The sequence below is a fragment of the Egretta garzetta genome, unplaced genomic scaffold, assembly GCF_000687185.1.
Source record: "Egretta garzetta isolate BGI_Z169 unplaced genomic scaffold, ASM68718v1 scaffold181, whole genome shotgun sequence".
Lineage (NCBI taxonomy): Eukaryota > Metazoa > Chordata > Aves > Pelecaniformes > Ardeidae > Egretta > Egretta garzetta.
The window spans coordinates 411238-435857 of NW_009258667.1; the positions used below are offsets into that span (position 1 = coordinate 411238).

At 40.3% G+C, this 24620-nt stretch overlaps 1 protein-coding gene across 1 annotated transcript in view; it reads left to right on the forward strand.

The window, feature by feature from the left end:
- The window catches only part of VIPR2 (vasoactive intestinal peptide receptor 2), a 227810-nt gene that overhangs the window by 138910 nt on the left and 64280 nt on the right, over positions 1-24620 (forward strand). The gene's annotated exons all lie outside the window — the stretch shown is intronic.

Sequence of the window (24620 nt, forward strand, 5' to 3'; positions counted from 1 at the left end):
ATTAGGAAAAACTTCTTCACCGAAAGGGTTGTCAGGCTCTGGAATGGGCTGCCCAGGGAGGTGGTAGAGTCCCCATCCTTGGAGGTATTTAAAAGAAGGATAGATGAGGTGCTCAGGGACATGGTTTAGTAGTGGGATGGCAGGGTTAGGTTAAAGGTTGGACTCGATGATCTTAAAGGTCTTTTCCAACCAAAGCGATTCTATGATTCTATGAAAACAGGGAGAGGAAGCTATGGCAATCAGGAGGCAGAATTACCTGTCAGGAAAGCACTCGGTCAAGCACACATCTGTATGTGTTTCCTGCAAACACTCCGCCGGCCTGGTGACATCCATCAGCACAGCTCACCCCGGCCCTACAGCCATCGCTCGCTGCTCCCTGGGAGCGGAAGCACAGGCCTGAGGACAGCAGAGCATCCATGCGTAGGGCTGAGGGCCACGTGGGAAGTGGAAAATTGCATGGAGCATTGTGTTAAGAGCAAATCCCAATGCCATAAGAAGCAATTACAGTCTTTTAAATGAGGATTAAGCTTCATGAGGCAGAGAAGAAGGGAGGACACTGGTTGATCTTATTACTGAAACGTGTTTATTACCATGTAATATATCTGCATATTATAACAGATTATATTACTACTAAAACAGAAATCACAAAAAGTCCTGTCAATAAAAAGGAGGCAACATGTGTTACAAGTGTACTTTCTATCCTGGTATGTCATGGTCCCCCTTGTAGAGAATGGGGTGGGAGAGGACCCAGGTGCTGTAAGTGTTAAAGTAGGCGAAACAGAATATGTAGCCATAAGAGGTATGACTGCTATCCTTGCATAGCTGACTCAAGAAGGTAAGGCCAGCAGAATTAAGAAACTGAATAAACCTCATGGCATTTATAAAATCCCACTCACAAACACAGCGGGGTGCAGGAATATTCTCCTTACAGACAAATTGTCCTTCCTTTAACGGCTAGGCAGCTGGCCGGCAGGGATTACTAACCTCATTAATATCTCATGTTTAGTTCTAGCTTATAAATAGAGCCACAATTATGCAAGTACACGGTCTATGCAACTAGAGTGTTCTTATCGCTGTTTCCCTCCTGTCCTCTTCTCCAGTCTCTCCATTTATTTTATTTGTTTATTGTGTCTGAATTTAGGCTGTTAGCTCAAAGATCAGAAACATTTGTTTGTACAGTTAGCATGATGAGATGATCTTGTTCTGATGGGAGTTGTTGTAATACAAATATAATACAAATGCTGCTAAATTGTTAATGTTGTTAATCATTGACAAAACCCTTTTGCAGTTATTTTACTAGCAAAGTAATAAGGACTCTGGTGAGCAGTATCTGGATTAAAGCATTGGAGACTCAGGCCAGAAGCTACGGCATATTCTCACCTTTTCCTCCCACCTCCCTTAGATGATTTACACTGTGATCTCAGCTGTCCTTTGGCTGTCTCTTGGTTCCTTGCAATCTTGGACTAAAGCCAATTGCTCGTTCCTGGAACCAGCTCTCTTTATGATCACTTCCCTTGCTCATGTGTGTTGGGGAAGACATCAATGATATAAATCCTTAGTGTGAACATAATTCTTTTCTGGTAGATCTGCTAAAATTGAACAATCAGTGGGAAAAAAGACAAAAAGTTATGTTTTTTCTTTCTTTAATATGAAAAATTTAAACTAAATTTTTTGCCTGTCCATCAACAAAATATTTCACTTGTGTCGTTGCCCTCAATCGTGACGTAATCCTCTGTAAAACTGGAGGTAGGTCATCAGGCTAGGTTAGAGCCCTAGGGTTGATTTCTCTGCTCTTTTTAAAAGGTTCTCACATTCCCCACCATGTTCCTGCCCTGCTCTGCATGAAGTATAAAATACCAATACTGTCACTGAGACGAAGGATGACTTTATGGGATGGCTGTTGCCCCTTCCTGTGTGCAGTCGTGCTTCAGTGACTTCATTTCTGTGATTAGTATTTTATAGTGAGCGGTAGATTATCAACAGGGGAGTGAGATGCTTGGAAAGTGGCAGCGATGGATGCAGATCTCTTAAGGAGAAAGAGCAATTTAATGTATGTTCTCCATTTCTTGGGTAAAAGCCTAACTGCTGTATCCCACCTCTTCCAGCATTTTGTGAATCTAACTGATGACTTCTCTTTCACTTTTTTGATCAGATTAGCTCTAAAATAAATAGAAAATAAGTTATTAATAACTTTTTATAGTATGAAATAAGTGTATAATGAGTAATGATTTTCATTAACAACTTTTCTCTGAATTCAATCTACAGTTACAAGTGGTTAGAAGTTATTCAAAAGCATATTTTCTACTTAATAAATGGCTTATGTGGAAAAAGTCATCCAATGCTAACATTAGCTACAGACAAACATAATTCTCCCGTGGCTGTTTTCAGGCTGTTGTTGGACTCTTCATGATTTCATGTTGCAGATGAAACATGATGAGGACTGTGCTGCAGAAAAGTAGTTATACACATTTTTTGTAGCTGTGAATTTACACAGGACAGTAAAGCTCAGCTGCATCGACTTTTTTTGTAGTATCACAGTGCAACTCTGAAATTTTGCAGAAGTTTCTTGATATATTTCACATCAATATTTCAGAGCATCTGAAAATGATTTTTACACTATACAAAATGGCAGCCAAGACATAGTATGCAACTAATGAAACAGCAACCAATAACCTCTAGCAGTCAGCAACCCAGTAAATCAGTTCTTTTCTTTTTTTTTTTTTTTCTGAGAAGAATTACTGTAGCCTGAAGTTGTAAAAATTAATCTTGCAACAAAACCTTCTCATATTACTTCAGGATATCTATTTAGTTTCCCTTTTTCCAGCTTGTCTTCTTCCTACACCCCTTCTTTTGTTTCCAGACAGGCTGTGTGAGCAAAATTTTAGGGCCAGCTAACAGATGTCTTCATATAAACCTTCACTTAGGGAAAAACCAAAAATGCATTGGCTGTATCCGTACAAATAACTTGGTTCGTTCTTGAACTCCAGAAAGTCCTTTAAAATTATTTGTAGTGTTTCATAAAAGTCATCAGTTCATTCAAAACTTGAGTCCACCACTTGAGCTCTGGTTTTTGGTATTACTGGGCAGTGATGAAGACTGAAGTCCTGGCCTGCCATGTAGATGTAAAAAGCAGTCAGGATGCTGGCTTTCACAGGAAGCACCAACTTCACACTGACACTGTGTACATGTGGTCCTGCTCCTCTGCATCCTCCTCCTCTTCCATCCCCAGCTGAGCTCTCACTCCAGGGCTCAGAACTGGGACAGGCAGTTGAAGTGCTTGAAGTCCTGCTGGTTTGCACCCGGAGCTGGAGAAAGTGCTGCTCCACTGTGCTTACAAACAGCACCTTGTTTCGTATTTGTTGCATCTGTGTTCTGCCACAACACTGCAGATGGTTTTGTTTTTTTCTTCTGTGTATATTTATAAATATTCCATCAGCTTAAAACAAATAAACAAAACCGTCCTTCAGGCATACATAGATATTCAGCGTTAATTTAGAGGCTGAAAGGGTAAAGGAAGAGGATTAGTAGAATAACACTGAACAGACTGACAGCCTTACAGTGATAAATTAGAAATGTATGATTCCTCCATGACAATGTGCTTGAAGTCAGTCATTTAAGGCCGTGGTTTTGTAGACTTAACTACAGGTTAAAAAGCATTTTTACTCCCTCAAAATAAATTAACAAGGAATTTTCAGGAATTAGCACAGCAGCCTTTATGGAAATGTTCCACTGAATTTAAATACAACTAAAAAAACTTGAGGGGAGGTTGTGCGAATTAAATAGGTTTATAAAAAAAGTTTTAAATTATAGAATTTGAAAAGAATGAAATAATTGTGCATAATTTTGAGCTTTTAGAAAATTAATTCACTAGCATATCTCTACTGTAGAGTTCTCTGGAAGTTTTAAATAAATTCAGAAATATCATTCTCTGTTCATAAAGGACAGAAATATTCAGTACAGATTTTTTTACTGACTAAAAATGTTGTGTGCTTGGCAACCTCATTGAGTTCATTAGCACCGCGCAGATTTGATGACAATGGTTTGAAACGCAGAAAGCATCAGCTAGAGATCAAACCAGAAGGGAGTGAAAACAAAGGAGAGTGCTCTGTGCAATACCCTTGGAAGAGGAAAATGCCTGCTTTCTCAAAGGCATTAGGGATGTTGGTTTTCCAGAGTCAATACAGAAAACCTTTTTTTTGCTCCTATTTAGAGCTACCATCTAATCTGGGTTCACCACTGCAGTCTTCAAAAGGTGCTGAGCATGTTTAATCATTTATGGTATAAATTGATGTGTTAACTGTAAAGCTCTTAACATCTAGACTGCAATTTTTTTGTTTCATTTAATTCTTCCTCAAGAAGGTACTTACTGGTTTTAGTTCTCTGTAAGCCACCAATTTCAGATGAAACAGGAATACATAGAAAGTAGATAAAACTCACTCGATATTGTTGTATAACACTCTAATAAACACTTTCTGTGCCATACACACCTGCAGTTATTAACTGTTTAATAAAAAAATGCAAATATACTGCAAATGAACTGGTTTGCTTGCTAAAAGCCCATCAGTGTCATGATGATAAGGCTAAAGTAGCATTACTAAATATTTTTGCTCTATAGCTATTCTGGCAGAAATTAATGTGGTAGGTGTTGGTTAATGTTGACCAACACTTTCCATTTCAGAGTTTGCTTGAAGTTCCCTACAATGTTTTATAGAATAGAATAGAATAGAATATTTCAGTTGGAAGGGACCTACAACGTTCATCTAGGCCAACTGCCTGACCAATTCAGGGCCCACCAAAAGTTAAAGTGTTTTTTAAGGGCATTGTCCAAATGCCCTTAAACACTGACAGGCATGGTGGGGGTGTTGCTTATAACAATTGCACATTAAAACAGTCATTCCACTGAGAAATTAAGGGACTTCTGTGGTTTGGAGGATTGTCCTGGCTTTATTCCTAAGCAAATCTTCTAAAATTTGAGTATGTTGCAACGTTATGAAAAATCATTCAGCAATAGAAAGTTGCTATTATTTAACAGCTAGGTAACTCTCCTGAGATTTTATTTGTACTGAGTATGCTGCAATTCATGCCTGCACAGTTTGAGTTGTTCTTTCCTTGCAATTGCTCTTTTCTCTTGATGGTGCTGAAAACATTAAGAAGGTTTCGCTGTTCTTTCAACATACTTATTGTATGGAAGAGAAAGTAATGGCATGAGAGAGAGGGGGAGAGAGAGTCTGCATGAAGCACAGAAAGAGGAAACAGAAGAAACAGAGGAAAAAATGTTCAGGGTATAATATAAAAATGATGCATAGTTAGTAAAACCTAGAATCCTGAATGCATGCCAGAAGAGCATGCTGATATCCATGATAAACACTTCAATGATACTAAGAGGTTATTTACCTATAGGATATATACTGTTGTTATTTTACCATTTTTGCAAATTGAAAGGACATCCAAAATTAACTTAATTAACATAGTGGTTGCAAAATTGAGCTTTCAAAAAATAAAAAATACAATCTATGCATAGGTGTCACATGCATAGGTGCTATGATGAGGTCCAGGAGACCTAAATCTCACCGAAGAACCTAATACTGAACTCTCAGTATTGCTGGACTAACAAATGGGCCTAAGAGAGCTCACTCATCCCACACAGAGTGGCAGCTCATGGCAGCAACACGTACTCCTGTCCTCCCCCGTGGATTTCAGAAGCCCTTTTTGGCACTAGTGGCAGGGTACAGAGGTTGAAGCCTTGAAGCAGGCAGAGCCCATCCTGTAGTCAAGAACCTCCATGCTCAGGATGCGATTCTATGATCATTGTGATGGCTATTCCCTCAAAATTTTGTTCCTTATACTTACACATTTCACCCCATTTATAGTTTTCTTTAATTTCCTCCTCCCTCATTCCTCTTTCCTTCCTCTCCCTCTTCCCTTTTCCTCCTCCTGTGCTCTCTCCCTGCCTCCTGTTCTCCCATTTCCATGAGTAACTGTGATGTGTTTTAACAGACAGTAGCAGGAAAAGCTTGGATACAAAATACCCACATGCTTATGTCATTCTTGATCTGTTTTCTTAAGCTCCCATTTCCCAGACTTTACATTACCAGTCCCATGCTGGTGTGGGAGCACTTGCCCAGTGGTGGCTGCAATGCTCTACGGACAAAGACAAGCGGATCTCTGCCTTTGCCTTTGGTCTGGTCACATTCCTTTTTTAACTCTCCACCCACAAACTTCTCTTCCGTTGCTCTTCTTAAAATTGTTATTATCACAGATAGCTCTGTCTTGGGACTTCTCAAGCTCATCATCCTAGAGAGGGAAAGACCCTCTCTTTATACAAAGTTTATGCTGGTTTCTTGACCATTTCACTGCTTACATTCTGATTAGACAAGGTCTACAACTCACTTAGGGGCCTTTCATTATATTTATCACAGGAACATTTTGGCCAAAAGACCTTCCCAGACCTCCCTTATGCCACCTCTGAAAACACAGCCGTGTAAGCTGAATGATGAGGACAATCAAGAGTTTATGTTTTTGCAACAGCCTGGTGGGCAAGGGTGCCAGCAGTGAAAAGGCTGCTGCACGCTGGAGGTGTGGGTGTGCTGTAGTTCATTTGCTATTTTCCTATCTGAGAGTGGATTGCCTTGGCTTTTTCTACCCTGTTCAGTTTTATGGGGGGAAACAAGCCATTGTTTTGAGCTGAAGGCTGAACTACAAGCAAAAGGAGGCTTGAGCTAGGACTTGGTGGTTGTCTGTTTTGTTGCCTTAGGTAACAGAGGAATGTGGCTTTCTGGCAGCAGCAAAGCACCAATTAATATTTAAAGATGGTTATGAGGGCTTCTTTTTCTACAGTCACTGGTGACTGAGGAGATTGGAAGTGTTTTGTCCTGGCTAGTGTAGTAACGGCTCATCTCCCGGGTATACCCCCCCACATACCTAAAATCCCATGGAAGGTTGCCTGACTGTTGTCACCAAGGGACCATGTGAGGTGCTGATGAGATTATTGTCGGCTTCAGCCAGGCATGGAGGCTTCCTGCAGGAGGTGGCATCCAATCTTTAGAGGATGATGTACATGGATCATGTTGGTAGGCTTGGCCTGAAGGCCTGGGATGCCAGAGGGGTTCTCCGCATGCTGTCCTTCAAAAGAGCTGAGGCCATGAAGGAAAAGGCTCGTCACCCTCTTGCTAGCAGTCTGTAGGAGCAGCGAGGCCCTTGGAGTGGAACTAAGCACCATCGCAGAGGCTGAAGTTTAGCCTGGCTTCCCCCTCCCTCTGCTGCAGAGGTCTGGTTGCTCACGTCAAAGGCAGCGCCGGCTGTGCCAGGCTGTGTGGCAGGTCGCAGGGCGCACAGTGCGGAGATGAGGGGGTAAGCACTGGAAAGCCCTTGCAGGATGGTAGAAAGGCAGTGGGAGAGACGGCTTTCTGGGAGCATCGGTCTGGCATTCGATGTTGATTTCATTGGGGCTGGCTGAAGCACTCTCACCAAAGTTTCTTAAAATTGCAGTTTGTGGGTTGCTAGAAAGTACTGTAGGAAGTTTTAAGCAATTAGGCTCCAGGCATTTCAGCTTGGAACACAAAATTAGGTAGTTAGCTTTTGACCTTCATCTCTAGGTCCCTACAAAGGGCTAATAATAATGTAGCACCTCAGCTGGGTGCCGTGAAAATTAATCCATTACGTATGTGAAGTATCCGACTACTCTGAAACTGAGCACATCAGAACAGCCGTTGAGAAAATTGACAAATATCTGTTCTGAGGAGGGTTTGGATAGCATGAATTAAGTAGGATCTCTAAGGTCACATACTGAATAAAATAAAAGGAAATATTATATATCCATGCACTGAATGAGGCAGAGATACTGGGGAAAAAATATGATCATGTAATGAAGGTCTGAATTGTAATGCGCACACCAGAAGGCCAAAAGAAAGTTTCAGGCAACCTTAAGCCTTGCATTCTGAACTCAACTCTCCTCTCCTCTCCTCTCCTCTCCTCTCCTCTCCTCTCCTCTTTCTTTCTTTCTTTTCCTTTCTTTTCCTTTCTTTTTCTCTTTTACTTCCATCCTTCTTTTTCTCCCATTTCTTTTTCCCTCTTTCTCTTTCTAGAACAGCATTTTTGAATGTAATACCATTTCTGCCACCATGAAAGTGACTTCTACACATCCAAATAACAACTTTTTAGAAGGCAAATCCTACCAAGCATCTCAAATTGACTGGATTTTCACCAGCTTTTTTAGAGTTTGATAACATCCAGAAAAAAATCAGAATACTCAGATGGTTTTGCTCTAACATGTGCTGAGCATGTGACTCATCTTTACTGTGCGCTGAGATCCAGCAGAACTTGGATCCAGGACTTAGAGAACAACAGACCAGAGTGACATTTCAAGTTTGTTGGTTTATGTTTTTAAAAGGAATAAAATTCCTAAAACAACGAGAGAGACTGGGGCCACTGATCCATACAGCAGCATTAAATCACTTAGAAAACATTTCAAAACTATAATTGCAACCAGTTGCACGGTGCTAATGGGCAGAGTGATGAAAGAATTAGATAACACTGCAATACTGAAGTATAGGGTGGGATGAAAAATGAGCTCGTAGCTCGTGTTTGCTCTTTATAATAACCCTGTTTGTGCAGCGTGATCTGTACGGTTACCTCGGCAGTGCCCAGCCGGACAGGCCGGCGCAGCAGGAGCCCCTCGTGCCCACTCACGGGACGCCGGGCTCTCTGCCAGGCACCCACGCGGGCAGGAGACATAGCACACTTCATGCATGGCCATTTCGGGGACTACTGCTTCTGAGCAGCAAACCCACAGCCCCGACCCCTGCCCTCAGAGCTAACAGAAACAGGTAGCAAGTATCTGCTTGTTGTGTGATCTTGGAGAAGTCACTTCACTTCTTTTTGCCCACAATTCTTGAAAGTTTGTGTCTGAACAGCGTCCAAAGGCCTGGAGCCCAGGGCTAGGTCTGTCACAGGAGTGGTCTCTGGGTGCTATAGTAACGCAACAACTTGCTATTAACTTTAGAGCCCTGCCGAATCTTTCTGCAAATGTTTGGCAGCATTTGCAAACCACTGGTAATGCTTCCTAAATATTTAAGGCTTCCGTGCCACAGCAGATGAAGCACCTTGCACCAAAAGACCGGGTGAGAGCTCAGCAGTTCTGAAAATCTGGTTGTTTTCATTTAAATGATTACATGGAAGACTAGCTCTTCTTGTCCTGTCTTCTTCCCACGTATTTTTGTGAGCACTTAAGACTATTAATGATAGCACAATGATGACTAAAATTCAGGTTCATGTGTTTTAAAACAAGAATGGGCTGTTATTACTAAGTAGTCTGCCTTCCTATAGAGGTGACTAAAATTTTCTGTACAATTCCTTCACTTACAGTTCACCTACAGCATATATTTAAAAAAACCCACATCTGATCAGACCAGCATCTGTCTTTAAATAAAGATATCTCTCCCATTCTTAAATAAGCTACTTAGTAGATCATTACTCAGAATTGTCAGAAAATACTTTTTTCCACTGACAAAGTAATTTGAGGATGGGGGTAGGATTCTACTTGAAAAAGCCAACAGAGAGTTGCAGGGAAATGCATTTCAAGTAAATTTTTCTTTCATTATTTTATGCAAGCAAGGTTACCTAGCTGAATTACAACTTCCAAGATGCACTGCAGTCTTTATTCTTCTCAAAAGAAGCATAGTAAATCATTGGAGATAAAAAAGGAAATACCAATTGCAATGGAATTCCAGGTTCTGGGTGGCAATCATAATTGTACCAAAGCCAAAATATTTTCCATGTGAATATTTACATTCAAAAACATGTGAAAAACAGAAACATGATGAAAAAGGTAAGAATTAGAGGTAATAAATGATCTTTTCCTAATACTATTTTTCCTCAGCTAAAACCCCCAAACAAATACACTCTCTTCAAAGCCACAGAAGACAGTGCTGTGACCGACAGCCAGAATGCTTCCAGTTCTGCTTGAATATTGGAGCAACGTGTGATGTTCCAGGGAGTTTTTCTGCCTCTGAACAAGCTATCAAGAAAAATGAGAACAGCTTAATGCTGGTGTGGAATTTGGGAGAGAGCTGTTCAGTTTCCTCCTTCAGCACAGACTTCCTTCCTATCTAACTCTGAACCTGTCGTTTGGGTCTCAGTTGCAGGAAAGGCTCTGATAGCCTGATGCTGAGCCTTGCAATGCCCAACTTCTAAGTTGCTGGTCTCCAAAGTAGGAGTCAATAACACAAAGATAGGTTCTAGATCTTTCCAATGCACAAAGAAATAACAAACAGGATCGTAACTGGCAACACATGAGGCAGGGAGGCTGTCTGGAATAGTCAACAGGCTATAGCGAGCATATTTTGAGCTCTGCCTCGTGTTAGGTCCTTGCTGAGGGTTGCGGAGTGGTGCCTCTCTTAAGACACAAATAGTCTGGCTAGCTCTATCCCCTGATGTGCCAAAACTCTTTAAAATTTTTTTGGGCAATACTAATGATTTTTACAGCTGTTCTCGTGCTCTCTGCTTTTGTTATCTCTGAGATCCAGATTTAGTTCCTTCCTCTGCTGTATCTTTCACATCAGTGGAAGTGCCCTAATTAGCAACTGCCAGCTACTGTAGGGCCTGGGAATTCTTTGTCCCCCTAGTGAAGCTCGACTGCTTTGCATAAGGCAGGGATTCGTGGGGTAAGAGATGAAGTCCCTAAATGTGAGCCTGCCATGGCAGGCTAACGGCTGGGGGGAAGGAGTCCTGTGTTTCAGCCACTGCCCCAAGCACTGCTCATGCATCCAGGCTGAGAGCTGTTTAGGTAAAATGCATAAGCAGCATTCAGGCAAAACACATAAGCAGCATTTTGGGACTCAGGACTGTCTTTCAAAAATTCTAAGCTGCTGAATAAAGGGGGGAGCTTTCACCTGTGCTTTAAAAGAAAGAGCAGACAAAATGGATTCATTTACTGTTTGCGGGGGGGGGGCGGTTCAGATTCCCAAACACAGGAGCAACAGATGCGGACCTGTAATTCATGAATCTGGAATGGCCTTTCGGACAATTTCTCCACAAGCTACTACACTCTGTTAAGACCTCAGGTCCTTCAGGACATTTGCAGAAGCAAAGCATCATGCAGCAGGGAAGCTCATCATCAAGAATGCAGCATCTGTGAGGTTTTCACTCCTCCAACAGTAAGCAATGGCTGAATCAGAGTTTTGGGGACCACAGTTTTGTACTTGCCCTCTATTTTCTGCACAATTGGCTTTTTTCTTTCATGGTTATTTTACTAGTTTATTCCTTTATCATTTAATCTGTTTGTGTCTCAGTCTCTCGTCTATGAAACCAGGGGGATGGCCTACCTGAGCTATCAGCTGACCTCTGAAAGCAAAGGCTATACAGATTTTGAGTCTTTATCATTGTCATTAGGATCATATAACTAAGGCAGATGCTTAAAATAAAGCTGAAGTTGAGGACATGTATTCTTAGAGCAGTATAAATCAATTGTCTCATTTAAAAAAGGTGATACCCAGAAAAATATTTTTGGTTAATTCCATGTTTTCTTTGTTTACAGTGGACTTCCATATGCAGCAGAGTGTACTGAGGACAGAGGGGTTTTGCATTCAAGTAAAAACCCCCGAAAGTCAGGCCACCCTTGTTGCTACTGAAAGATATTAAGTTGCCAGAAATTTTATGAAAATAGCTGAATCAAAAAGGGAAGAATTCCATCAGTCTATCAATCCCCACACAGGAGAAGAATGCAGTAGTAGTTCAGGCCTTGCTACGAAGAAGAGAATTCATGGAAGACAGAAATGTTAGAAATGTTCTAACCATGGGAAAAATGTCAGTGGGAACTTTCCCTTATTAGGCACTGATGAATGCACTCCCCCCTCAAGATTCTTCTTCCATGTGAGTTCCCTGCACTAATGTTCTTACTTAAAGCTAAACACAAATCCTTAAACCCCCTGTTTTCTTCCATTGCTCCTGCAATTACTTTTTCTGTGGTTGATCCAATTTAGAGTTTAAAATTCTAGTAGCCCATACTTTTTTCTAGAATAAAAGTTTTGTACTTTGGAAAGTCTGCTTGTCGGTTTCAGTAGCGAGTTTTTAAGCAATTGAATCAATTACATTAGATGCTTATGGAAAACCTCAGCTCTTCCTGTAGGTTTGCTCTGCTAGATAATGCAAGCTAAAATACAATTTCCTCCCTCTATAGTATATGGGGTTTAATGAGGTTGCAACTAAAAAAAAAAAAGCAATGCCCCTTTTACTCTAATATGGGAAGAATCTAAAGTCTATCTGGAAAGATTAGTAGAACAGTGACATATCCTAGATCAGAAGTGACATCCCAAGACCAATGGCAGTGAAACTAGAGTTATGCGGAATAGAAGGGATTTTCTCTCACACTAACAAAAATGTTCTGGGTTTTCACAGCTCTTTATTATTTGTTACTTAACTTCAGGAACTGAACTAACCCTTTTAAAAATATTCGGCATTCATCACATTTTGAAAAAGTTATTAACAGATTACAACAAACACTTTTATTTTCTCAAAATAATGATCCAACAAAACAGAGGTTTTATATTTATGGGTTTTTTTTAAATTACAGAGGAGGAAAAAAAGAGAAACAAACCCCTAAACAATCTTCTACCCAAATCCCCATATCTTACAAGTTGTAGATAGCAGATACATATCAGCAGTGTGATCACAAAAGGCTCAGAGCCTCAGGAAACCAGATACAATTTTTTGCAGACCACCTTTAAGACAGGGCTTCATATTTGCAGCCAAGTATCTCCAGATAAACCCCTTCATCTTAAATCTTAGTATGGGAGTTCATGAGAGATGAGAAGTTTTCTTAAAAGGCTGAGACCCCAGCTGACGTACGCTTTACAGGCTATAACTGAACAGATGTTTCTCTCCATGTTCAGTAAATAAAAATATTATAAAGAAATGTGCATACAAATATGAGTCTAAAATGAAAATTTCATGGTAATACTCTAGAAATTGAACTATGAAAACAATTTTTATTACTATTTTGAAGTCATCTGATGTGAAACTGAAATAACCTCAATCAAAATTATATTGACACAGTATTTCAACAAGTTTATACCACCTTTTTCATCGAGTTATTTTAATACAGTTTGTTTTCATCTCTTTATGCATTTTGGGGCAGGAAGCGGTGGAAGGTATTTTCCTATCTGGGGTGGGAAGTGGAGGATATCTTACATACCAAGCTCATTCACAGATGCGCCTATGCATATACAATGAAGTAAAGAAATAAAAGGCAGTAAATGAGAGATACTACAACCTCATTTTGGAAACTGCTAAAAGAAAGTTTACTTTTTGTTTAATTAGCAATTGGAATATACACAATAGAGAAGAATTGCATATTTCCTGCCCTACTGGTTTGCTTGGGAATGCAATAACTGTATTTGTTCAGGCTTTCCTCAGTATTTTGAGCAGATGCCACAATTTGATCTCAAGGAAATTTTAAGAAGAGTATCGCTTCATTTTCTGCAGCCTAGGAGACCAAATGCTGCCTTCGGGCTCAGGAGAGTGGAATTCAGCCCCTGGCTCATGGACTGACCTCAGGAAAGCCACGTCACCTCTCTGAGAAACTTCAGCTTCACTGCTTGTTTGGGCTGGCTGGGGTCTTGTGAATGCCATGCACAGAGGTACAACTTCAGCATGAGAAGTGACAAGTGCTGCCCTGCAGAACAAACTTGTTCTGAGAGATGAGCTTAAGTCCCATTAGGTAAAGAACTCTGTTGCCCTGCACACTGATGGGATACTCTAAATTGCAAGGCTCTGGAGCAAAATTATGATTTTTCCTCTCAGTGGGTTCTGCTCAAGGAAGGTCCAAGCAATGAAGTGCATGCCTGAGACCCTGAGCTCAAGCGCAGATGCCAGAGTGACAGCAAAGCCTTGGGTCACAGATCTCTCTTCAGTGTTTCCTAAAGGTTGGTTTGGGAGGTCCCCACTCATAGTGCTGGTTGTCACAGTTCTTCTGAGATGTGACAATTCCTCATGTTCACTTCATAGGCACTAGGGAGAGACTTATTACTTCATAATATTACTGATTAATGGATAGGGACAGGAAAAAGCAATGCACATGTGTCTGAGAAACCACCAGAGAGATGTTTGTAACTGGGGACAGAGAGAACTGATGCAGGACAGTATGACTCAGGTTGGGCAGGAAGAACTAGAAGAAGAAAGAGCTTTACAGAGCTCTGTTAGTGGTATGAAAGCTTGTATTTGAGGTAATAGAAGTTGCATTGGAGGTATTTAGAAATGAGAAGAATGACTTGATCAAAACTTTGGGCATCATAGAAGTCTACGCATAGGTATAGAGACAAGTTGCATTGGAGGTATTTAGAAATAAGAAGAATGACTTGATCAAAACTTTTGGCATCATAGAAGTCTACGCATAGGTATAGAGACTGGAGGGAAGTCCAGAAGAAAACCATACAGCTGAAGAGGAGGATCAGAGATCAATGTCAAAAATGAATTCTCCTATGACTGCTACCTTCTACTTTGGTAGGCTCTTCTTACAGAGTGCCCAGTCTATTCAGTACCAATTTGGAGGCACTTCTTAAACTTTTATATGAGACATAATGCACATGGAAGCACAAAAGAGAACCTGAACTTTATTGCTTTATAGTCAGACTTATTTTTAGACAAATAACATGTTTTAAAGGAGTGCCTTTTTTGTATGAATTAAATAGTTGGAGCACTATAGAGCAAATTGCTAAAATGAAAATTTTGAAGTACTCATTCTGGCATAACTTTTAAGTGCAGATCAGGTAGAAAGGCATGAAAACTGTCCAGTGGCTGATAGCTGGTCCCATAATCAAGCATTGGTACCAAAGCCTTCAAACAGAATATCTGGGCTATTTCACTTCAGCTGGAATGAGGAATTGGAAACAAAGACATGTGCTACATTCAGGAATGTATTTCATTTTCTTTGACATGATACCCAATTATGTGTTTTAAAATCTGTGGGATAAATTCCATCTCTGTTTGTGGATGGAACTGGTTTATAGCTGTTTATCAGATTTGTTTATAATTCAGTAGGAAGGGTTTGGAAATTAACAAATCTTTCGGAGAAAGTTATTAGAGAGGAATGAAGCAGTTTGGAACAGAAATAATAAACAAGGATATGTATTCATCTTAGCAATACTGACCTTGCAAGAAATTAATTTATATTTCTGCTTCTGGGTAATTCCAGAGAAAACTTTAGTAAATAATACACAGCTTGTTCTGAAATACATTTTATAATGATAAATATTTGGAGTCAACTAAACAGTTTGACCATTTGTATTGGGACTCAATCCAGTCTTGTGGTGTTAAGGCTACTTAATCTTTACCTTGCAGTGCATTTTTAGGATGGGATCTTAATATCATAGCCAAAGTTTAGAAACACATTGACACATGCTTTTGAAGTCACCGTCTTCTAGGAACATGAACAGGAGCTGGCAACTCTTCTCATCAGGGCAGTCTGCAAGTACCAGGATTGAGCCCAGAATTTTCTGAAATACATTCTTCTTTTGTCCACCAGCAATTGGGTTTGGGACTTATAGGATTGATTCCTTTTAAAAGTTTCCTTTTAGCCATTCTTTGGCCAATATTTTTTAAACATAGCCTCTGCCAGATTTCTCTTGATTTAAGAAAAGAAAATTCACTGTGGGAGAGATCTGCATAATCTTTAGAAGTAATAGAATCAAGGCCAGCCATACCAGCATAATGAAGTTTTAAAAATGACCATTAAACAACATCCTACCATGTATCTTAAGATGGCCCTGGCATACAGTGTTTCTACAAGAATTAGCGCCATATCCGTACATGCCCAATGGGATTCAAGGAAGTAAATAGTCCTTTCTGTGTGCACAGCGTTTTCTTCCAAAAGACCCCATACCTACTTTGCTGCAGCAGCCATACCAACTCAAACTTGTAGGCAATGTTAAAGTCTGTGAAGAGGTATCCCATGTTCCCATACCAATATAGAAGCAATTGGTTCTTTCTATCAAGTTACTTACCAATCACTGTAGAAAACTGCATGTTCCCAAATAACTAATTGGTGTTGCTTAAACAGTTACCTCTCGTTTATTGGTAACAGCAACAACAAGAAGCTTTCAGAGAGTGACAATCATAGACTATCCCAAATTACTAATGACATTTCATATGGGGATAGGTCCCCTTCAGGAGACAATCTTTGTGGATAGGTAGGTATACGCGCCCATGCTCTTGAAACAGAGGCTTTTCAGTCCTAACAGTACCTGCAAAAGCCATTCCTCTTTTGTGTGCTCTGTACTTGAGCTGGGAGGAAACCCGTTTCTCCTAAGTGTGTTTTTGCCTGTAGCATTACACATCAGAGCAGCATTCTTTTTCTTCCTCATGTACATTTATTAGTCTTTCCCTCTGTCCCTGTGCAAAACAGTATATGGGTCTTCCTTTAGAGGGGTATATTGCCTTTTTTCTTTACATTCTGCCTACTTTTTGTTCCATCACTTTGTAATGTTCAGCCTGTGTAAGGCGTTGTGTTAAATGGACATTCCTTGCATTTGTTTGGCTTAGGAGACTATGATATACCACAGGAATATCATATTTATGCTGCCAAGAGCTAATAAAGAGCATCTTGGAAGACCTTTCAGTTCTACCTCTGACACAGACTGATTGCTAATGAAAATTTTGGTTTGGAAGTGGTAAAATATTGTAGGTCATTCCTGATATGTTGCAAGTCTTTGAAGCTCCTGCTGTGAATGTTATTTTAAACTTCAGTGATGAGGGGACTCCTAGACTGTATGAGGTATGTTGTACCTGAATAATTTATGAAATAAGTGGTGTAAGAATCAATTTGTTTGCCAAATAAAATATCAGTCTAAATGGATCTTTCTGTGCTCGCTGGTTTGGGAACACAGTGTACCATGGACTTGGCTAATACACATTGCTAGTTGCTGTTTCTGTCCTACTAAGATCTTTTGAGGTTGATATGATTTCAGCTTTTCATTTCCTTACAATTAAGTGGACACCAAAAAGTGTTTAAGCAAACTTACAATGGCAAATATATTCTCATAAAAAATTATTAATAATCTTGCCTGTCAACAAGAAATAAATGTGCACTTTAAACTAGTAAGCAAGTTGTTTACTAATGTGTATACACTTACACAGAGTGTATGAAAATCCAAAGAGCAAATTAAAACTAAAACTAATGTGAAAAATAATTAACTAAAAAGCAGAGGTTTGATACTGCCTGCCCTTTTTCTGGTCTTTGTCTCCTTATCTTTCAGTTTTTTCTTACACATTTTGGGTAGAGCTGCAGAGGAGTTAAATAAACACAGATTATTTGCCTCATTTGTTCATCTCCGAGGGAATTGCTTCTAATCCCAGATCCTGCGCAGCTGCAGGTTACTGAGGATGATTCTGGGGAAAGAATTTGCCCTCTTCCTGTTAACTACTTGCAGAAGAACCAAAAAAAAATACATTTTCTTATTGAAACTGCTGGAACATAAAATCTAACACCATCAGAGCTTCCATACTAATGTAATACCCTGCTTCTGACAGCAGCAAATAGCAAATATGTAGAGAAGAGTGTAAAAACAGGACAAAGCCATTTGTTCTTTCATAAGTATTCTCCCAGAATCCAGTGATTTTTATTCTAAGCATTTCCTAAGCCAGTGGTAATACCTTTGTATTTAAACCTCTGTGGGTTTTTCTTTCATTAATTTGTTCAATGTCTAACCCGTATAAACTTTTAGGAACCCCAGCATCCTCTGGCAAGGTCTATGCATTGTCTGTGCATTGTGTGAAAAAAGTAGCTTGATAGTTTAATTTCTTGTCCTAACTAGTCTTCATATTGAGAGAGAGTACCAGCAATCTTTCATTATGCATCTTTGTGCCACCCACATTTGTCCCCTGAAATACCATTTAAAAATTTGTACCATATTAACTCACTGCCAATCTTCCACACCAAAGATTTAAGTGAGAAATTGCACGTTATTCTTAGCAGCTCAGTTCCTTCACTTGGGAATTCCTTTAGAATCCTTTGGGAATACTGCAGACCTGGCAGTTACTGTTCTTTGTCTGTTTGTTGCGTTAACTTCTACCAAAATCTTGACTAGAGACAGATTTTCCTGAAACATTGCTTCTAAGCCAGGTTATGCCAAGATGAGCTCTCTAGACTCCTTCACTATGATCACAGGCGCCTAGAATCCATTTAATTTTTCTTCCATGGAGTATCTTTTTTAAAATGTTGATGTATCTTGATCCTCTATTGGGTCTACTGATGGTCCAGAAGACTTGCTGCTTCTGATGTCTTTGAGAAAGATTTTACTATTAATACTGATGCCATTTGGAAGCTCATCTCCCACCCTATTCTGCTTTTTCATGTGTGGAGTTTTATGATTTTTCTGGTTTTCCTCATTTGAGCACATTTTCAGCTTTTGAAAGGTTCGTTCTTTCTTCTAATAACCTCCCCTACCCTTCTGTTCAGCCGTGCTGGATTTCTTTTTGTCTTTCTGAAATGGGATGCACTTGCCCTGAACTTCTATATGGTGTCTTTGAATAGCCTCTTTGCTGCTTGCCAGAGTGTCCTGGTTTTGGCTGGGATAGAGTTAATTTTCTTCCTAGTAGCTGGCATAATGCTGTGGTTTGGTTTTGGTGAGAGAAGAATGTTGATAACACCCTGATGGTTTAGTTGTTGCTAAGTAGTACTTACACCAGTTACATACCCATACATGCAACTCAGATCCCAGGTTACAACAATTTAAAGGTAGTTCCATTACAATCTCCACCCCTGGTCCCTTTGGACCAGACCATTGGGTTTAACACTGCAATGAACTCCTCCCCTTGACCCTGCCCCAGCTTGGACTTATCCACAGACTCCAGTCCCTTAGGCTTGCACCTGCTCTAGGTGGAGCTTTCTCTGTGAGCCACGGTGTCTCCAGGGGGGGTTATACCTGCTGCAGCATAGACTTATCCACAGCTGCAGTCGTTTTGAGGTACACCTGTTCCAGTGTGGCCTTCTCCACAGGCCACAATGCCTTCAGCGATATACATACTCCAGTGTGGCCTTACCCACAGGAGTGAACTTGCTCCAACATGGCCTCATCCATGGCTGTTGTGCTTAACCTGCTCTGTCATGGGCTAATCCATGGCCACACACATGGAGGTGGTCCAGTATGACCTCATGTACAGCCATGGATGCTTTGAGGTGTATCTTCTCCAAAGTAGAGTCATCCTTGGGCCACGATCCCTTCAGGGGTATACCTGCTGCAGCACAGACATAACCACGGCCACAGACTCTTTGAGATGTACCTGCTCTGGTGTGGGCTTATTCATGGCCACAGATGCTTTGGAGAGTCTTGCTCCCACATGGACTCATCCACAGCTCACAGTCCCTTTGACTTGAGTTCACGCTGGACCTCCAGCCTGCCCAGTACAGCAGCACAGAAACAGCAACAATGCCCTGGCCTTCTGCCAGCCTAGGCACATCACCATGGCTGTTATCAAAATGTTCCCAGGCACAGCAGAGTAAGATGATAAGCAATACGATACAGCAAGCAGCGAAAGCAAAAAGCAGCCACTAATGAGGACTAGACTCTAATATACAGTAAGGCAAGCAAGCCTCATGGCAAGCACAGGAGCCGGCCAATTAATAGCTAAACAGCAATAACAGCTATAAATCTGTTCTAGCACATTCCAATCAAACCTGTCATTGTCTCAAACCCTTCAAGCCCCACACTGGGCGCCAAAAAGGACTGTGGTGGTTTAACCCTGGCTGGCAACTAAGCACCATGAAGCTGCTCACTCACTCCCCCTGGGTGGGATGGGGGAAAGAATCAGAAGAGTAAAATAGAGAAAACTTGTGGGTTGAGATAAACACAGTTTAATAGGTAAAGCAAAAGCTGTGCTCACAAGCAAAGCAAAACAAGGAATTAATTCACTACTTCCCATCGGCAGGCAGGTGTTCAGCCATCTCCAGGAAAGCAGGGCTCCATCATACATAGTGGTTACTTGGGAAGACAAACGCCGTAACTCTGAACATACCCCCTTCCTCCTTCTTCCCCCAGCTTATATACTGAGCATGATGTCATATGGTTTGGAACATCCCATTGGCCAGTTGGGGTCAGCTGTCCTGGCTGTGCCCCCTCCCAGCTTCATGTGCCCCTGGCAGAGCAGGAGAAGCTGAGAAGTCCTTGCGTGGTGTAAGCACTGCTTAGCAACATCTAAACGAGCAGTGAGTTATCAAAATTCTTCTCATACTAAATCCAAAACACCAGCACTATGCCAGATACAAGGAAGAAAATTAACTCTGTCCCAGCCAAAACCAGGACACAGAGCTTTACCCTTTGACTACCCCTTTTATTGAGCTTCCTCTTCTGTAGGTATTTTTTTTTTAAATAAGAAGATGGGCATTCATGTATCTCCTACCACAACTGAAAATGAAACCAATATCTAGGTCTTACTCAGAGACATCATTTATCCTTAACTCAAGAGGCTTGGGGGCATCATACTCCATAGAAAGTGACAGACCGTTGAGTATCATCCTATAGACCTTTCCATGAACATTTATTGCACTCCATAAGCAACCATCTATTTCTTCAACTTTGTGCTACCTCCTTGAATTTGATTCTTCCCTTATGCGTCCCTTCTGCAGCGTCATGTCAGCATCTTTCTTCCCATCAGCATTAACATAATCAATGCACTCAGCCCTTGGCAGAATGGCAAGCCCTTCGTATTTCAGAGTAGATACAAGAAAACAGAAAAACATACCATTCATTTTCAGAAACACATAATTCTTTTCAGAAATAACAGAAAGGCTCTTAGTTTCAAATTCAGTTAGGTAAGTGACCTCTACAAACAATATATTCAAAAAGAAGTTGTAATGAAGTTGCTATGGCTACTGTTGTCAAAATGACAGCTGCTGGGTATTTTCAAATCCAGATATTGACCAAACATTGCACTCCCCAGGTAAGCTAGTCTCATGGCTTGACAAGTGGGAGTTGGCAAATGACCTTAAGAAGCTGTTGAGGAAAAAAAAGGAGTGAAATTACTACCATATGTTATGTAGTGTCCAGCCAGTACAAGGTGGAGAGATTGCAGCGGAGAAAGGCCAGATGACAAAATAATCAACAGTGAGAGCACGAGCAGATGACACTTTGAATCTGAGCCCCGTAATTCATCATTATAATGCAACCAAAATGCAAACCAGCAGCATAGGGTGATGACTAGCAGTTAAAGGACAGAACTGCAGCAAAAAGTTACAGGATGTGTGAGTTGGGGACTGTTTCAGTAAGAGAGAAGTAAATGAGTAACATCAACTGTAAGTTTAGTATTGCTTGAAAGCTGGTGTTAGCATTTGGTCCTACAATCTTTCATGTCTTCCTGTGCCACTATGGACTGAGATACTTCTAGTGAGCAGATGCACTTAGTTCAAGCATAACGTAATTTGGAGCTCATTTACTTTAGAGCAGTCCATGCAATCAAAGCTCTGTGATGAAAGCTGTTTTTCAGAAAAAAACCCCATCAACATTAAAGGTTTGTTACCAATTGGCATTTGCAAATGCATTAGGAAAATGGGGGGAAAAGTTAAATGACTAGGAAAGGAAAGTGTGTGTGCTCTTGCTATGCTCTGTTTGGACAGGACTTCACATTTCAATCCAGCCTGGAAAAAAACAAAAGAACCCAAACAAAACTAGTAAACCTTAAAATCTCCACAGACAATTGCTCATAAGGATCTTCTAGGACATTCTGAGCTTGTTCCTTTGTTTTGGTTTCTCGTTTTAACTGCTTTGTGCCCTGTGTCATCTCTAACAACTGAAGAAGGAATATATAAAATACCATCAAATTTGGAAAAATAGGATATTACATCCATTCCAGTCATTTTGCTCCAATGTAAATCACTACATAAGGTGCAAGGCAATAAAGACTGAGCACCATTGTATTTCCATAGCCTGACCTTAATATTAAATCCTATGACTGGTGAGTCAGTTTCTGTCTGATATTTTGACATTTGCCTCTCACTAATCATTCTGCACAATTCCAATAAAAACAGTATATATTAAAGCAGGGAAATTACATCTCTTTGGGTTAATTTCTAAGTTTCCAACCCAAAATAGCATTGTGACTGGGTTAAAGTTGAACTGGCATTTCAGTTCGGGAGACTAGATTAGCTAATTGCTGCCTTATATAGCTACTGCATATCATTCCTCAATATATGAGGTGCCCCACACTACAGCTGCTATAAGATACCTAAAAAAGGAAGAGAATCTGCCATAATTTCTCTGATGATCATAAGCTCAGACAGCTATGTGCTCACCTCAAAAAGAGCAGTCTGATTTATACAAATTTTAGGTTTGAGCAGTATTTACATGGTTTCACAGCCAAGTGCTTGATTGTGTTCCCACTGAAGCCAATGGGACTGTTGTCATTGATCTCAAGGTGAACAGGGTTGGGCCAGAAATGGAGGATTAAGGCTAACAAGGCAATACTCAGTTTCTCTTGAGGGTTCAATGGTTCCAGTCTGAGCTTCCTCAATATCCACCGCACTTACACAAACCCAAGGACACTCAACACGTCCCTAGAATCAGAGTAAGAGATTTTGGAGTTAGATTCTCAAGCCTTAGTTAGCACTTGTTAAAGAATTATTCAGGAAATATGGTTCAAGATCTGATCCACAGACATACATTTTTCCAGCAAAAGGTAAGCATCTAGGGCCTACAGGCGCTTTATTACGTCTATGCAAAGCCATAGCTGGCAACACTCATCTTTTGTAGAATACCACAGCAATAAATGCACTTTCCCAGGAACTGGAAAATGTGGGTTTCCAGAGCCATGTAAGCCTGAGAGGGTTTGAATGTACAACTTCTAGCTGTCCAATCTACCAGGCTTTCTGCTCAAAGACAGAAATTAACTCCTCAGCAACCCTGAAGCTACCATGCCACAAGGGTTCATAGCTACTTTATCCTACTTTAATGTTGCTGTTTGGTTTTGGGGTGGATTTTTTAAAGAATTAATTCTGCTCAACTAGGCCTTCGTTTTTCACAAAGGTTTCTGGATCCTGCATGGACAAAGGCATCTAATCTTTAGAGAGGGACAGAGCACACATCTGCTCCTAACATTTCATTTTGCAGACAGATGCCTTCTCACCCAAATGCCCGTCTTTCTTCACCCACTAACACTGGCAGCCTGTGTCACGATTGCCCTGCCTTTTCCTGCATTTCAGACGTTTTCTGTTTAACTTGGGCACCTGAAGTGGGTGGTATTGATTTTGTCTATGGAACATTCCTGTGGATTACAGGGGCTTGTTTTGTCAACATGTATTGCTTTTACCCTCCTGTTACGTGGGAAAATTCTTCATGCAACCTCAGTAGTTCATTCTTGATTAGGGTGTCATTCAGATCCTATTATGCTGGACAATTAGGCTTCACTTACTACCTTATGCTGTTGAATTTTTTGCTTAATGGAGACAGACATTTTAGTGTGTTTAAAAGTTCAGTGCACTAAAGATGAAGTTTATTCTTTCATATCTCCTGGGTAGACTTGATCTAAGCAATAGAAATCAAGCTCCATATTGATAACTACACTGAAATCTCATCTCTCTTCTTTCTAAAATTCTTCCTTTATGTATATCCCATTAGACTGATGGTTATTCAAAGTTTTTGACACAGTGATGTTCTGAATTTCTAAACTATGCCAAGCTTCTACCTTCTTCCTGAAGCGTCAACCCCACCCCACCTCTCATGGTATAAATAATATTCTACCCTAAAGATACAAAAACTTTACAATCAAAACAACCTCAAGCTGTAACTTACTCTGACTAAAAATTCAGTATATATTTACTTGGCTCTAGTCCAAGATTTAAAATCATGCAAAATTAGCACTCCATCTTTTGACTATATTAACACAATTTCTCTCCCTCTCCCTTTACCAAGACTAGGGGTGGCTTGGATTTTTCATGTCTTTTTTAATCACCCTTTAGTACAAGTCTTAATGTATCATTTTCCAGTGTTTCTGGATAAGAGCCCAATACAGGGTTCCTGATAAAAATACTCCCAGATTACCAAAAAATTAAGATCCAGATCCAGCTTTTGTAAATTGGACTAAAATTCACTTTGTACCAAGAAAAGGTTCCACTGAACAAAAAATCTTCAGAAAGTAGAACCTTTTTTCCCCCTCTAGCAAAATTTATGGCTGTTTTGAAAAGCCCCAAATGGAAAAATTTATCCAAAAGCTACATATTTGTATTTATGCCAAATATAGTAATATTTTTGACAGAAAATAGAAATTTTCCACAAAGGTGGGGACTTTGTATAGAGAACTACTTTTTCTGTGTAAAAAGATAAAAAATCCAGCAACTGATTTTCTGCAGAACAGTGATTTTCATGGAGAAGTTTGGAGAGGGAATATTTACCACAAAGTAGGGTAAGGGCTTGGAAAAGACCTCTAGAAAAGGCTGGTCTAATATTGGTGCACAGAGCTACATTATAGAATCTTTTGATTCATTATAGAATCTTTTGATTCATATAGAATCCTTTGAGCTATGTATAGAATCTCTCTGAGTTTAAAAACATTATCCCTCATCCTATCACGACACTCCCTGATAAAGGGTCCTTCTCCATCTTTCCTGTAGGTCCCCTTTAAGTACTGGAAGGCTGCTATAA